This window comes from Amphiprion ocellaris, chromosome 16 (assembly GCF_022539595.1).
Source record: "Amphiprion ocellaris isolate individual 3 ecotype Okinawa chromosome 16, ASM2253959v1, whole genome shotgun sequence".
Classification (NCBI taxonomy): domain Eukaryota; kingdom Metazoa; phylum Chordata; class Actinopteri; family Pomacentridae; genus Amphiprion; species Amphiprion ocellaris.
Genome location: NC_072781.1, coordinates 30,266,230 through 30,283,342, shown reverse-complemented (window position 1 = coordinate 30,283,342; position 17,113 = coordinate 30,266,230). Strand labels below are relative to the sequence as shown.

The window sequence follows — 17,113 nt, the reverse complement described above, 5'->3', positions numbered from 1 at the left end:
TCAGTACTTCTCTGTTAGTTTGAACCTTTAGACAGTCTGAGGACTGATATCTTCTAAGTTCCTGAGTACTTCTCTGTTAGTTTGAACCTTTAGACAGTCTGAGGACTGAAATCCTAAAAGTTCTTGAGTAGTTCTCTGTTAGTTTGAACCTTTAGACAGTCTGAGGACTGAAGTTTTAAAAGTTTCTCAGTACTTCTCTGTTAGTTTGAACTTTCTGGTTAACAGAAGCCTTAAAACTTGTGACCATGAGTCTTGATTTCACATTTAGATCATCCACCTGAGTTCCTCTCAGACCTTCACCTGTGGGTTTTTTAGAAATCCTCAACAAACTTTGATTCTCTTCACTGAACAGTAAAGTTTGTGGAGATCAGAAGGTAACATTAGTTTGATCAATGCCTTCAACTGCTAGTAGACTTTATCTGGAAAGCAGTTTTCTGAAATCAGTTCTTAGTAAATCTGTCCACAATCAAACCAAGAACATAGAAAGAGGAAATGTTTGAAGAAACAACTTGATGTTTTCATTTCAGACTAGAAAACGTTTTAAGACCTTAATCTGTTTTTGCTCTTTTTGATTGTATTATTGTCTCTTCTGTTTAATTTGATCTTCTAAAGTTTAACTGGTGTCTTTTCAAATGTTTTGTCTTTAGTTTGATTCTTCTTAAATGTTTAGTTTTGCTCTTTTCTCACCTTTTATTCTTTTCTAATGTCTGATTTGATGTCAAAATGTTTTGTCTTTTTAATGTTTAATTGTTGTTTTTTTCCAAATGTTTTATTGGCTTGTTTGAAAAATTTCCTTTTCTTTCCCAATGTTGAATTTTTTGATTAAATCTTTAAGGTTTTTCTTTTTAGACGTTTTACCACCTTTGAATGTTTAATTTTCTTTTTAAATGCTTCATTTTATTTTCTGTTTAATTCCTATTTAAAGTTTTATTGACTTTAAAATTTAATTTTCTAATTAAACATTTAATATTTTAATTAAATGTTTTGTCTTTTTAAAGGTTTAATAATCTAATTAAATGTTTTGTTTAATTGTATTTTTTAAATGTTTAATTATCTAAAATATTGCATATTTAATGTTTAATATTTTTGTTGAAAAAACTTTGTTTAATTTCAGAATTACATTTTTGTATCTTCTGTTTAATTATCTCATTAAATATTTTGTCTGTATAACATAATTGTATTAATAGTTAATTTTCTTTTGAAAAGTTTTATTGTATTAAATGTTTTTTTCCTTTAATTGCTTTTTTAAATGTAGTTTATTTCTTTAATCTTTTTTTTCTGTCAAGATTTTAACCCCAACCTTAAAAATGAAACAAACCCTTAAATCACAATGAAAATACTTCTGTTGTCACAATCATGAGTTAGTCAATTATTCAGTTTATCAATTCAACTTTATTTGTTTAGCACCTTTCACACAGATGACAAAACTAAACAACCAAAGAGAAAAAACTGCTAAAACGATATAAAAAAAAATTTTTTTTAAAAAGACTTAACATGGTAATAAAATATGTTGTGTCCAGGGGATGGAGTGAGTTTATTGAAGTCTTCTTGGGCTCACATGGGAAATCATTTCAAATATAAACTTGATATTCAGTCTAAGGAAACTGGAAACTGTAGAGTGACGGAAGAACCAACAATATCTCCTGTTTTCTCCTTTAATGAGTCGACTCTTCTTGTGCTTTCAGACCAAAGAACTACAGACTCTTCACAACCTGCTCAAACTCTTGGTACAGGACCTCACCACACGGGTCAAGAAGGTTTCCTTCTCATTTCTACTCTGAAGCTCACCTTCTCCTCCTCAAACTGCTGACAAATGTTTCTGCTGCTCTAAAGTCTGGTCTCCAGAACTTCCTAAAAACTCTCAAAGTCTCTTCTGCTGCAGGTTGCTTTGTAGAACTGTTCCAGAAAACCTCACTAAACCACATGGAGGAGCCTCAAGATAGTCGTCCAAATGAAACCATACAAAAACCAAACTTGCACAACCCAAACACTAAAGTCTCCTGCAGCCTACCAGAGAACCTCTGAGAACAGAGAATCAGGACAGGAACTCTTACCTTCTGGACAACCAACGTTGGTTCTCAAACAAGAATACAGAATGTGTCTGACCAAAAACCTCTAAAGACTCACTACAGCCAAGATAAAGACACAACTCAGCTGCAACAAATCCACTAATCACTGCACACATTAGCACCATGTGCTAACTGTAGCTAAAGAACCACATTTACCAAGACAACTATCCAGTACAAAGCCCTAAAACACACCAAGAAACACATTAAAGACGATTTTACTGCTGGAAGCTGCAAGCCAACGCCTAAAAAACAAACTAAAGCAACAGAGTCAAACCCGGTTCAGTGGTGAAGAGAAACAGAGGAAATGTTTGTCTGCAGCTAAATAAAGCAGGAAGACACTGAGCTGCTCAGGTGTTCCTGATAACACCAAGCAGCCACCTGGACAGCCAATAGGAACACAGCTTACTGGAAGTACAGAGGGCTGGGTTAGTGAAGGAAATTTAGTTTAAAGTTGAAGCAGAAAGTTAACAAAGAAAGATGAAAACCACCTTCTGATCCCTGAAATCTCTGAATTTTCACAAAAAGAACACCTGAACATGTCAAACTGGTTCCATAGTAGAACCATCATTGTAAAAACGTCATAGTATGGTGTGTTGCTCAAAAAACATTAGGACCCGGCTGTCTAGGGTCTCTGATGAGCAACACAAAAACAGGACAAATGCTGGTTTCCAGGGGGTTAGGAGGCTATTTATTTGAAAGAGGAAGTTTACAACAACACAACATGTGAGCAGAAAAATCACAAAGTCTGTCTTTAGTTCAGCTGAAAATATCAATTTTTGTCTTTTTTATTGACCAAACTTTTCAGGAAGTAGATGAAGAATAATTAAAGCTCTCATGTAGAAGTCCAACTTATTTTGGATCCTTATGGAGAGTTTAATCTTAGAGTTTGTAAAGCTGTTGAGTTTTTAGAGTCGCATGGATTGTTACTCCGCCAAGGAACGGGCGGAGTTATGTGACGATCAGCGTAACTTTATCTGTGAATCTGTCCGTCTGTGTGAAACATTACTGAAAAACGGAGCAACAGATTTGGATGAAATTTTCAGAGAAAGTCAGAAATGACACAAGGACCAAGTGATTAGATTTTGGCAGTGATGCGGCTTATAGTCTGGACCTACAGCTTTGTTAAAGATTTCCCTGCTGACGATCACATGATTGCGATCCTACTACAAACTGACTGTGATTTATCAGCTGGAAATCATACAAGGAACAAATAATTAAACTGTGGGTTGTTTCTGAGTCCCATCAATTCCTACCGTCCGCTACATATTTAGGTCACGTGATGTAGCAAACCCCAGCCAGACACCTTAAGTTCAGCTGTCAGCCTTATTTTGAACACAAATTCACCTTTCTGTCCTTCACTCATTTCTTCACAGTAAGAGCTTGTCCCCACTAGCTGCTTCTAAGTTTAGACGCATCCTTTGCTAGACAGCAACAGCGTGGAACCGCTTTCTTTCATCTTTATTTGAATTTTCGGACTTTTCGGCAGCATCTTCGTCATGTCAAGAAACCGCTTCTTAGAGAATCACTTCCTGTGCTGCTGGAATGGTGACAAAATAAAAGCCTGCAACATTAAAACTATGTCTTCAAAATAAAAGCATGAAAGGAGCCGTTATTTTAACACTAGCAAAACAAAGGTTTGTCAAAAGTGATGAACTGATCAACAGACTTTTATAAGAGTAATTTACACACAATTTGGTATTCGTGCATAACATGCACATGCATAACACATGCCTGTGCTCAGCACAAGATCATTTTTTATTAAAGATTTCATCCATCGGAAATGATACGTCAACTGAACAGCCTTGGTGGAGTACTGCGCTCTCTGAGTGCTTTTCTAGTTTTGACATTTAATAACCGAGTCCTGAGATAAAATTACAGTTGTGGATTTCTGTCATTTAGTCTGGACTAAACAAATAACAGCAGCATAAATCTCAAACGTCATTATGAGGAGTCTGGATTGAGGTTTCTCGCTTGATAATGATCAAAACATGAAATTTAGGTTGGTTTAAAGGAATATTCCATCTTAAATCTTTGAATGTTGACCTAAAAGGTTGGTTTCAGGAAGTATTCCACCTACAAGGTCCTCACACATCCACCTTAGAGGAACATTCCACCAAAAATCCTTGGACATGCACCTAAAATGTTGGTTTAACCGAGTATTCCATCCAAAATCCTCAAAGAGACCTGAGGGGCTCGTTAAAAGGAATATTCCACCTAAATCCTCAAATATAGACCCGAAAGGGTGGTTTAGAAAAAATCCTTCAATGCAGACCAAAAAAGTTAGTATGGAGGAATATTCCACCTGAAATGTAGACCTGAGAAGTTGGTTTGGAAGAATATACCATCCTAAACATCCTTACATGTAGACTAAAAGACCCTAACCCAAAATACTTGTACATATACCAAGAAGTCAGTGTAAAGGAAATGTAGACCTAAAAGGATTGTTTAAAGGAATATTTAAACTATTATTTTCATTATTTAATAATCTGTTATCAGTCAGAACCCTGGCAAACTTATTTTCATCAGTTTTTTAGTGGAAGTCACAAATAAAGGAGCTCTTGGTTTTTCCCGGCGTTACTGAGTCCAAAGCTGCTGTTTCAACACAGAACGTTCACATGCATCCACAAACCTCTCAGCACTCAAACACCCACAGACAGGAGGCCAGCTGGACCGAGGCTCGGCAGCATCCTCAGACCCACGAGTCGGGGAGTCGCTGAACTTGTTGGTCCGGTTTGAAGGCCTCCGTGTGGTCCAGTAGAAGTCCACGTAGTCGGTGTTGGCTTTGAACCACAGCTACTGGCCACCATCAGGTGGACCGGCTCGTCCTCGTAGGACTCCTCCTGTAGCCTTGAGGGGACCACAGGAACATTCAGTAGCTGTTGGAGTTCTTCCTGTCAGGCTCGTGGTAGAACGGCTCTGAAGAATCTTGTACTTGTCTTATCTGGAACAATCTAACAGCCTAAACTGTTAACAGCAGTGTAAAGAAGCAAACACACAGGTATAGATTAGGACTCAAACTAGATTTATTTTAGAAAACAAATCAGCTTAGAGGCATTTGTTCACACATGTGGCTGAATAGGAGGCCGTCCAATCAGATTGGAGGTCTTCACTCTGTAGGTTGTTTGTTTGGTGAGACTCTTGGACCTCCATCAGCTGATGTGGATGTTTGATGGTCTTCCTCTCTAGTGCCAGATGATTCATCCATGAATTCAGCAGCTACAGATTGAAATGAAGCTCATGCTGCCGTTATTGAGTTCCTGTTCCAGATCAAATGTTCAGAGCTCACCTTGAATGCATGCCGTCTGCTGTCTGATAGTTTTTCTCATTGTAGTCTTCAATGAAGTCTTTTTCCTCATGTCAGGATGTGGTGAGACTCTTTCTCAGTCGCTGCAGACGTCCCTCATTGTGCATCTCCAGAGAAGAAACAGAAAAACTGGTCACTGCTTCAGCATCACAAATGCTCTCCAGCATTGAGAGTGTTTTAGGAATTCATTCATTGTGTTGTGAACTTTGAAGGAGCAGAAACTTTACATCTAATCTATCTCTATAACCTGCCTGATTAACTTAATTTTTGGAAAACTATCACCACATGCATGATTGTTTATTAATAAAAGCTGTTTCACTCCCTGTTTGTCTGACTTTTGCTTTGAAAATCAGCTCCAGAGCTTGAACACGAAGTCAACTCTGCTGCTGTCGTCGCCATTAGTGACCAGGAGGAGATAAGTGCTGCTTTTTCTACGTTCTCGGCTCGCTGTGTTCTTTTCTCCTCCAGATAAAAGACTGCAGTATTTAGCATTAAGTGGACCGCTGGCATCCCTCCGCTCGGCTCGATACCTGCATGTCAGAGGCTGCAGGAAGCGCTGCACTTTCCCTTTTATCCTGATCTAAGGCCTTTTTAAACCAGTTGTGAGGATGAAAGGGGGCCGGTCTGTTTTCAGAAGGAGTCGATGTATGCAGCTCGATACGCGACAAAAAAACTGATAAACACACAATGAAAAGGTGAAAAATAAATAAGTAAGTAAGTGAACCTGCAAGTTAATGACTGAAGGTATATTGTGAAAAATTGATGTTCATTTTGAATTGTCATTTCATTTTCCTTGTTTTGGTAAATTACAGAACATATGTGGTAAAATCACACAAAAAAGTATTAAAAGTAAGTTTAAAGTATTCAGTTACAAGTTACTTGAAAAAAATCAGTATTTTTACAAATGGTAATTTATTCTGTTACACATTTACCCACAAAATTACACTGTATTTAATATCAGCAAAAAAATCTCATTAATTTAAGGACAACTGCTATTATTTAAAAGAAAAATTATGTACGTTAAGTACAGAAAACAAACGTAAATAGTTTTTATTTTTATATATATATATATATATATATATATATATATATATATATATATATATATATATATATATATATAAAAATAAAAGAACACTTTTCTACTTATTTTCCTATTTTTAGAACACTTATCTATTTATGTTTATATTTTTAGGACATTTTTCTACTTGTGTTCACATTTTTGGGACACTTTCACCTTCGCTGTGGTTTTATTCTCTTCCTGTATCTGTGTCGCTGGGGAAACATATTTCTGGGATTTGTAATGTAATAAACACCCTGACTTCAGCATCAAGGATATTCAGGACACATGAATAATACGCAGAATAAACCAGGAGCAGATTTGTCATTAGAATCGACCGTGGTGCTGCTTCCTCCTGATATGCTGCTTTTTATCGCTCATCGATACCAAACCTCTATTCATTAATGGTCGGTTTATAAAAGGAGGTCTTAAAGCTTCACAGCTGCTCTCCCGACACCACCATGAATTAACATCTATTAATGCATCACCGGGGAATCGCTGTGCGATGCTCTGAACTCCTGTGTGGCCAATTCATGTCACTGTGACAAATGGAGTCTGAATACTAATAGACGTGTTTGTTGTAATCATCTGCGCTTCCTTATAATCATAGTTTAATTAGGCTCATTTCCAATCACTGAACTTTTGGTTCTTCTTTAAACATTCTCAGACTAACACACAATAATGGGATTCTTCTACTTTTTTTTGTCCGCATTACAATAAAATAGTAAAATAATTACTAGAAATATTGATTATTTGTGGGCTTAATTTTTAGCAAAATCCTTAGAAAAAAGTCCCACTTCAAAGTATTTTTGGTGCTTTCTGACTGTTATAAATTGATATTTACTGCATCAACATTTAAAAACAAAAAAAAAAAACTCAATTTAAAAAAGAAATAAATTATTGACTGATGTCCCACCCACAGCTTTATCTGATTGGTTACACATAATGATTGACAGCCTATTAATAATAAAGGATAACTGCTGTAAAGTGTATTTTATTATTAAGCTCATAAATCATAACTAAGCAAAGGAATTTTAACTAAGTCTTTGGTCGGAGTTTCTGTTATTACTCCGCCAAGGAATGCAGTGGAGTTTTGTGATGATCGGCTTTGGTCTGTCTGTCTGTCTCTGTCTGTCTGTCTGTCTGTCTGTCTGTCTGTCTGTCTGTCTGTCTGTCTGTCTGTCTGTCAGCAACATTACTCAAAAACGGACTAATGGATTTGGATGAAATTTTCAGGGAAGATCAGAAATGACACAAGGACCAAGTGATTAGATTTAGGCAGTGATGCAAGTTACAGTCTGGATCCATGGATTTGTTAAAGATTTATGTATCATTGCGAGATAACAGCACGGCATCACTGTAACCATGACAACAAGTGAACACTACATCAGCTGCCTGCTGACGATCACATGATTGTGATCCTACAACAAATCCACCACTGTGGACTTATTGGGACTTATCCATGGGAAATGATACAAGAAACAACTGATTAAATTGTGGGGGTGTTTCTAAGTCCCATCAATTTCCACCGCCTGCTACATATTTAGGTCACACGATTTGGTACAACGGAAAATAACTTTACAGCTTTAACTGACCTCCAGCATCCAACAGCCACATCTGACTAATAACGCCGTGATTCAGAGTTTTTGCCACCAAGTGAGCAGCTCCAGCTTCTTTTTTCTCTAAAAGAAAAGCTTTTAGAAACGTTGGTGAGTAATCAGTGAGTTCACCGTTTTAAAACCTTCGTCAGTGAAGCAGAGCGACGGTGAATAAATACAACAAAACAAAAAGTTTCCTCGGCAGGAAACCGAACACCTCGACCGTTCTGTGGTTTCTGATCAGCTGATGCAGCGTCACTCCTTCACTCTTTACCCCGAGAGGAAGAACAAACGACAGAGGCTCTTTGTGAGTGGAGGACGCCGCTGACCGGTTTGGTTTTTATGTGGGAGGTGGAGGACAGCGACCTGCTCTGTAATCCTGCATCACTCATCCTCACACTCAATTAGTCGCCGCCATCGGGCCGTAATGACATAAAGATGGAATGAGCTGTCCCTGAGTCCACAACCAGAGAAAGATGCTGGACGGATGAGTTCAGACCATAAGAACAATCAGTTTTATCAGCAAACAAGTCCTGAAAAGGACATTAGGATGAATATAAAACTGTATCTGTGTGTTTTTGGAGAAAGAAGTGATTGATTTTACTCAATTAATTTAGAGCTCGTTCCAAAATAAATGCTGTCTTGAACTTGCCAGATTGTAAATTTCATTAGTTCTCCTCTGAGCTGGATGGAATCTGTGAACAAAATGAAAGGTTAAAAGAGAAGACTTGGAATGAAGTGGATCTGAACCCTCAAGGTGAGTTTTAAAGGCAGATTTTTAGGACATTTTTCTACTAAAGCTCATATTTTTAGGACATTTTCAACTTATATTCTTATATTTAGGACACGCTTCTACTCACATTCATGTTTTAAGATATTTTTCTACTTATGTTCTTATTTTTAGGATACTTTTCTACTTATGTTTATATTTTAGAGCATTCTTCTACTTACGTTCAAATTTTTAGGACAGTTTTCTACTTATGTTAATATTCTATGACTTGTTTCTACTTATGTTTATATTTTAGGACATTCTGTACATTCAGAGCCAATGCAAGAAATGATGTAAGACTCGCAGGCCTCAGACAAATTAGTGAGCCGTGAGTCAAGTGTCAGGCTAATATTAGCAAGATAGCCTGCAAATACGTGGGCAGAGATTTAGAAAACATGTGAGCTAACCTGCTAAAGAGTGAGGTAACCACTCAGCTGCTGGTTGTAATCCAGTGCAAGAAAAAGAATGTACTGAATGTAATCTACAGAATATAACACGCTACCTTCATGGATGAACATGATTTACTGGACACGATTCACTGAGTTTGTGTGTTTCCATGCATGTGATCATGGGGGACCAGTGTCAGAAACGTATGAGGCTGTTTGTCTCAATTTATTAGCTGAGTCTAATGACGGATAAACAGATGTCGAGGGTTTACTCAAACATCCCCATGTGAACAAGTGCACTGTGGAAAAAAATTCAAAAAATGTTGTGAAAATCTTACAGCAAGGGAGTAAACTGTAAAAACAGTAAAATAAACGGCAAATATCAAGAAAATAATGAATGATACTTGAAATTCAACAGAACAGGCATTTTACAGACACACACTGTAAAAGACTAAATTATATTTGGTATATTTAGACCATACAGATTTTTTAGTTTGTCCCCGATGTGGACATTATTTACACCTTTAGTCTGTTTCTTCTATTTTTTACAGTCATGTAACTTTTTTCTATTTTGCTAGATGTTATCCATAATTTAGCAAAACAGTGAAAACCTGTCAAACATAAGTTCAAGAAGTTTACAATTTTTATTCTCCTTAATTATTTTTGTAAATAACAGCACTAAAATTATTTTATCTAACAGTTGCTTTCTTCTTTTATATATATATATATATATATATATATATATATATATATATATATATATATATATACACACACACACACACACACACACACACACACACACACACACATTGATCAGCAAACTAAACTGTATTTTAGGACATTTTTCTATTCATGTTCTTATTTTTAGGACATTTCGTACATAAGCAGAAACATGTCCTAAAATTATGCCCATGACAAAACAAATCTCCTAAAAATATGAAGAAAAATACCCTAAAAATAAGAACCTAAATAGAAAACTGTCCTAAAAATAGTCTGCTCCTGTTTTTATTCTGCGTATTATTCATGTGTCCTAAAAATCCTTGATGCCGAATTCAAGGTGTTTATTAGATTACAAATCCCAGAAATATGTTTCCCCAGCGACACAGAGAATAAAACTACACGGAAGGTGAAAGTGAAATGAATCAGGGTTTGTCCCTCGTGGGACGAAGTCTGCAACCAGAAAATGTTCGTTTAGCAGCCACTGGTTGGTTCTGACTTTCACGTCCAGGTGATGTGTCCTGCAAGTCAACTTAGGACTATTTTTCACTGTCACAAGCTGCAATATCAGGACACACAACATGTTTGGAATGTTGCTTCAAACGTATAAAAAAGAGTGAAGAAAAGGGCAAAAATATGAACACACAAAGACTACAGGAACTTAATTTATGGTAGCGCAACGACCAAAATAACCAACATTATTGGGAGTTTATCTGATAGAATCCTTGAGCTAAATAATCGTCTGTATTAGATGATTTAAAACTTATAAAATCTATATTTATTTTAAATATAGACTGAAGAACTGATTTTAAAATGTGCTCCGAATAGACTATGAGTTGAAAAACTGACATATTTCACTCTGGTGCAACATCAACGGATTAAAACTTGCATTTCAAAATGTTCTATAATATTATTTACTACATACACAAGAACCAGAATCAGAAATTCTTTATTGATCCCAGATGGGAAATTGCTTTCATTACAGCTGTTTCCATATATTGGCTTGTAAATTTAAGCGGAAGGAAAAAACATAAATGTGAGTAGAAAAATGTTCTAAAATATAAACATAAATAGAAAAATGTCTTAAAAATATGAAAATAAATAGAAAAATGTCCTAAAAATGTGAACATAAGTAGAAAAATTACCTAAAAATATGAATAAAAGCAGAAAAATGTCCTAAAAATGTGAACATAAGTAGAAAAATGACCTAAAAATATGAACATAAGTAGAAAAGTGTCTTAAGAATACAAACATAAGCAGAAAATGTGCTAAAAATACTAATATAAATAGAAAAACATCCTAAAAATATGACGATAAGGAGAAAAAGGCCCAATAATATGAACAGAAGCAGAAAAATGTCCTCAAAATCAGAACGCAAGTAGAACGTTTTTTTAAAATGTGGAATTGTTCAGCCATTCACTAGCAAACTCCACTCCTAATACATCTTCTAGCATATAAAAACCCTACATCGACGTGTTAAACAAGGCAAAAAACACTTGATTTTCACTCATTTAGGTGTTAACAGTTTGAAAAATAGAGATAAAATGAAAGACATCTGCACAAAACTGGGACAAGATATAATTTCCCATTTCTCTCCAGGGAGACATTTATAGTTTTGAGCTTTTGGAAAACTGTGAAAAAGATCATTTGCCTTTAAAAAAAAAGTTCTCCTCCAGTAAGAAAACCTGACTGAGGAGTCAATTACCGCCTACAATAACAGAAGCTCTTTGTGATGTGATATGAAGCAGCTGCTGCCGCTCCTTTATACCTGCAGCCAGGTGATGCTCAGCCTTCATCACACGGACCGTCGCTGCTCCACCGTCACAAAAAAGGAACTTTAATGACTCTTAATAGGCCGATCGCTGCGTGAGAGACGCTGCTGCTCTCAAAAATCCAATTCCCCTCATTGAGCGGACGGATTATTTGATAGCTGTCTTCTCGGCTCTGTTCTGAAGCCGCGGGGGTTTAATTCCACAGCTCTGTAATGCATTTCTGTGACACTATTAGTTTTATTCTACAGCAGGAGGCCACTGAGCAAGTGCAGCTAGAATCTGCTGTAGAAGAGATGCACATGTGTGGACAAAGAAATCACACAGGTGGGTGTTTATTGTCATTATTTTTGTCTGTTTTTAATGCAAAACCAGAAAAAAATTAAATATGATAAGAATTATATCAAATAAACTGCAGTACTGTTGGTATTCTTTATTCTGCTTCATGTATACATGCCAATTTGCTTTTACTGGTTTTATAAAATTAATCTATCAGAGGTTTTATGAGTCAATCCTTTGATCAGTCAACACACTGAAAATATTCACTGACTTCAAGATAAAAACACAAAATAAACAGCAAATCTCGACACCTGAGAAGCCGGAGCTTTAAAGATTTGGCATTTTTAGTAAATCAACAGCATAAATTATTATTCCATTATGAAAAATGTTTATTTATTTATTGATTAAGTTCTATCAAAGTTACGTTTTGATGGAAACATTTCAGTTTCTTCAAGGTATAACTGAGAACTCAGTTCAGTTGCAAAAAAGACAAATTTGAGGAATTTGGACTGCACCACAGGAACGCAAAATCTTTCCATTTGTTTGGCTCTGCATCTTAAATTATGTCGTAAAATATGAGCGCAACTAGAAAAATGTCCTAAAAATATTATTATAAGCAGCAAAATGTCCCAAAAACATGAGCGTAAGTAGAAAAATGTCCTAAAAATAACAATGTCAGTAGAAAATGCCCGAAAAATATGAATAAAAATAGAAAATATGTTCTAAATATAAGTAAGAAAGTAGAAAAATGGCCTAAAAAAATTTACATAAGTAGAGAAATATCCAAAAAATATGAATGGAAGTAGAAAAATATGTCCTGAAAAAATTAACGTAAGCAGAAAAATGTCCTAAAAATGTGAACACAAATTGAAAAAGTCCAAAAATATGAATGGAAGTAGAAAAATATGTCCTAAAAATATTAACGTAGCAGAAAAATGTCCTAAAAATATTAATATAAGTAGAAAAATGTCCTAAAAATGTGAATGGAAGGAGAAAAACATGTCCTAAAAATAAGAACATGAATAGAAAAATGTCCAAAAATATGAACATAAGCAGAAAAATGTCCTAAAATATGACTGTAAGTAGAAAAATAGTGCAAAAATATGAACAGAAGTAGAGAAATGTCTAAAAATATGACTGTAAGTAGAAAAATGTCATAAAAATGAACTTAAATCAAAAAAGTCCAAAAATATGAATGGAAGTAGAAAAATATGTCCTAAAAATAATTAAGTAGGAAAATTGCCAAAAATATTAGAACATAAGCAAAAAGGTGTCCTAAAAATCTGAACGTAAGACTGTGTGCATCTTAAATTAATAGATTTTACAGTTTTACTAGAAAAACAAGAAAGGTGAGGTCAATTTGTAGTAGGATTGAAATCATGTGTTCATCAGCAGGCAGCTGAGTAGTGTTCACTAGTTGTCATAGTTACAGTGACGCTATCTCGCAATGATACAGAAATCTTTAACAGATCCGTGGATCCAGACTATAAGCTGCATCACTGTTAAAATCTAATCACTTGGTCCTTGTGTCATTTCTGACCTCCCCTGAAAATTTCATCCAAATCCATTAGTCTGTTTTTGAGTAATGTTGCTGACAAACAGACAGACAGACAGACAGACAGACAAACGGACGCCGATCATCACGTAATTCTGCCGTTCCTTGGTGAAGTAATAAAAAGTAGACTTTGTGAGCAGTGACTCAGTCGTCTTTTCTTTCTCCTGCAACAACTCGTGTGGCATTTATGCCCATTTTCTAACTTCACACATTCTTGAACAGGTGCCGCCACCACTTCCTGTCTGTTCCGTATTAGCGCTGGATGGAGTTCAGCTAATGGACGAGCTGAGCGACGACTAGAAAGCACATCCAAATGTCAGACTCATTTTCTGACATTTGATGATGATGCACGCGTCAGACAATTTTCCCATCAGTCCATTTCTGTTTCACATTAATGTGAATTAGTGTGCAGATGTCCTCAGTGTCAACCGTTATCAAAGCACCTCAAACCACACGTTGGAACACAAAGCGGCGCCCTTCTTTAGCCTCTTTAACACACTTTTCTGTAACTTGTGGAAATCTTACATGAAGGTGGTTTTAATGAACTCTTTTCCCAACACCGAGGTATTTTGTAGGATTTCTTTAGAGCAGAGGTGAAGATAGACAAACAGAAACGAAGCTTCAGGTCAGAAACAGCCGCTGTGCTTCTGTTTACTGGATAAAACAGCAGCATCAGAGGGTTTCTTGGTAAGTTAAAGGTGGATTTCTGCAGTTCATCTCTTGGTGCAGCTCAATGATTTCCAGAAAATTTGCAATAAAACCCACTTGTGGATAAACAACAGCCGAGCCCTAATATGAATACTTCCTTTTCACTTCATGCAAAATATAAAACTGTTTTCATCAGTATTTCTCCACTACAATTAACTAGAAAGCTGCTGTGAGGATTTAAGTCTTGGAAATTTAAGCAGAAGAAAACACATAAATGGAAATAAAAATACAAATGTCCTAAAATATAAACATAAGTAGAAAAATGTCCTAAAAATATCAGCATACGCAGAAAAAATGTCCTAAGATAAGAATGTAAGCAGAAAAACAAAGAACGTACGTAGAAAAATGTCCTAAAAATGAGAACGTAAGTAGAAAAATGTTTGTAAACGAAGAGCAGTAGTAGAAAAATATCCTAAAAATAAGAATGTAAGCAGAAAAATTAATAATGTAAGTAGAAAAATGTCCTAAAAATATGAACCTAAGTTCAGAAAAGTTGAAAAAACCTAGAGTAAGCACGTACATGGAATTATTTTGGCACGCAGCTGTTACCGACACTGAGAAAAAAATTTATATACTAAAGACATTTCACTGTTTTCTTCTTCTTCTACCAGCTAAAAAGGTTATGCTAACAGGGTTGTTGTGGGACACATGTTCCATGAATAATAATTATTATTTAAAATATTATGTTGATTTAAAAAAATGTTCCCACAATTACAAGAGACATCAATGAAAAAAATAATACCAAAAAGGAGATTTAAATTTAATTTTAACTGTTTATTTGAGATTCAATTTGGTAATCAGGGGGGGTGAGACAAGAGAAAAATAAAAACTCCAGACATATGTGGTATTTTAAAAACATTTTCTCCTAGCTTTTTTTTTTTTTTTTTTAAGATTTGGTCTCATCACAAGTACATTTACACAACAGTTGCATGTTTTAGTATGCTATTCATGGATTATTTGAATTTTGATGGGTAGGACATAAAATGCCCCAAAATGACCCGTATATCCATTTTGGTGAGGATCCCAAAAGGTTCCTTGAGGTTCTCCAGCTTCTAAGAGCGTAAAAACTGGAGTTAGATTGCTATTGTACCTGAAGGGTTATTTACATTCATTTAAATGCTCATTACTAAGTTTATTTATTGATAATTAAGATGATTGATCCTTTAATCAGTCCATCCCAGATATATAGAGATAACAATAATTAGCTGCTATAAAAAAAACACTATAAACTCCACATCCACGTTTGTCTTCCTTAAAAGACTCTCTTATATCCACAGACTTCCAGTCTACCAGCAGATTCCAACAATGACTAATCCTGGACTAACCGGTGCGGTATGACGCACAGAGACCATCTAAAACGCGCAACTGCAAAGTAGAATAACAGACCAAACCTGTGCTCTTTGGTATTATTCATCGACAACCTGTAGGCACCTCTAGACATGACGGCAGATTCAGTTAGGTAAAGTTGGCAAGATATTCACAGATTCGGACTTCCGGCATCAATAACTCATGAGATATGCGTTGTAATAACATAAACAATGCCTCTTTCCTGTCGTTGTAAGCTACACAATGTACTACAAAGCATTGTAGTATGACCAGCAGGAGACGATTGATGGCTCCAGTGATTTTGGTGACACTGCAGTGCATAAGAGTGAAGTTATTGAATTTTATTACTAATAAAAATTCCTTAAAATTCATTTTTTGAATTTAATGTCAAACCAAGCATTGTAGTATGATCAACAGGAGACAACTGATGGCTCCAATAATTTTGGTGACACTACAGTGCACAAGAGTGAAGTCATTGAATTTTATGACTAATAAAATAATAATAAAATAATAAAAATGCCTTAAAATTCAGATTTTGTATTTAGTGTCAAACCAAGAGTTGTATTATGACCAGCAGGAGAGAACTGATGACTGCAGTAAATTTGGTGACACTACAGTGTATAAAAGTTAAGTAATGTAATATTTGTGTAGTGCCTCTCTTCGCTGTTGCAGCGGTTTTGCTATTTGCAGACGGTCCCTGTTCACTCGTCGCACAGCCGGCTGCTCATAGACATCAGTGCTATTTCTGCAGCTTGAAAGACAGCGACTTTTGATAAAACTGGCCTTGTAGCACATTGTGTAGCTTACAGCGATGGGAAAGAGGCATTGTTTATGTTTTTACAAGGTATATCTCATGACTTATTGATGCCGGAAGTCCGAATCTGTATGTATCTTGCCAACTTTACCTAACTGGCAGATTCACGCTTCAAACTCACTTTAAAGACCAAAAAACACAAAGTTTCTGCGCATTCAAAACTCACCTGTCCGAGCGTCTCCAGAAGGTCCAGCTTCAGCTGTTCTCTCCCAAAGCAGTTCGGAATATTTCCTTTAATCATAAGGAAAAACTGTCAATAAAGAGCAGAAACTAGCAGGAGAAGTGACCACAGAAAGATCCGCCATGAACCGCTCAGTTCGACCAGCATGCACCTGTCTGCAGCCTCAGGTGGGCTTGATCTGAGTCACTGAGCCTCCCGGTGGGGTGGAGACTGCTGAGCTCCACAACTGATGGTTCAAAGACAGCAAAACAAATTAATTAAACGTTGATTTATGGCCAGATGTGTTGGTTAAGATTAAAAATCATTAAGGGATCAATGTGTTTAAAGTGTTAATATCCAAAATAGTCATATTTGTACTTTAATATTTAAAAAATCAGTTAGTCATAAATGATTATAATGGTTGAAGAAATAATGTTTCACCTCCACTGTTTCAATATTTAATGTCGTTGGTAATAGGAGTGAAAAATAAAATTATGAATTGAAAATATTAAAAAAAATTAATCTGACTTGAAAGTACCATTTATTACAACAATAAGTAATAAATTACGGTGCGGATTTTGCCTTTTCTTGTGATT

General features: G+C 35.7%; 1 long non-coding RNA gene across 2 annotated transcripts; it reads right to left on the bottom strand.

Annotated features, from left to right (window-relative positions):
* Nucleotides 1-1,385: 1,385 nt before the first annotated feature.
* LOC129350774 (uncharacterized) lies at nucleotides 1,386-16,684 on the bottom strand. Of its 2 annotated transcripts, XR_008604287.1 has the most exons (4): nucleotides 16,524-16,684; nucleotides 5,356-5,480; nucleotides 5,135-5,285; nucleotides 1,386-5,033 (listed from the first exon to the last, which is right to left on the bottom strand). It is a non-coding gene; the product is annotated as an uncharacterized LOC129350774 (long non-coding RNA). The 2 variants fall into 2 exon arrangements; XR_008604286.1 differs by lacking the exon at nucleotides 1,386-5,033 and having other exon boundaries at nucleotides 5,075-5,285; nucleotides 16,524-16,683.
* Between the last annotated feature and the right edge of the window lie 429 nt (nucleotides 16,685-17,113).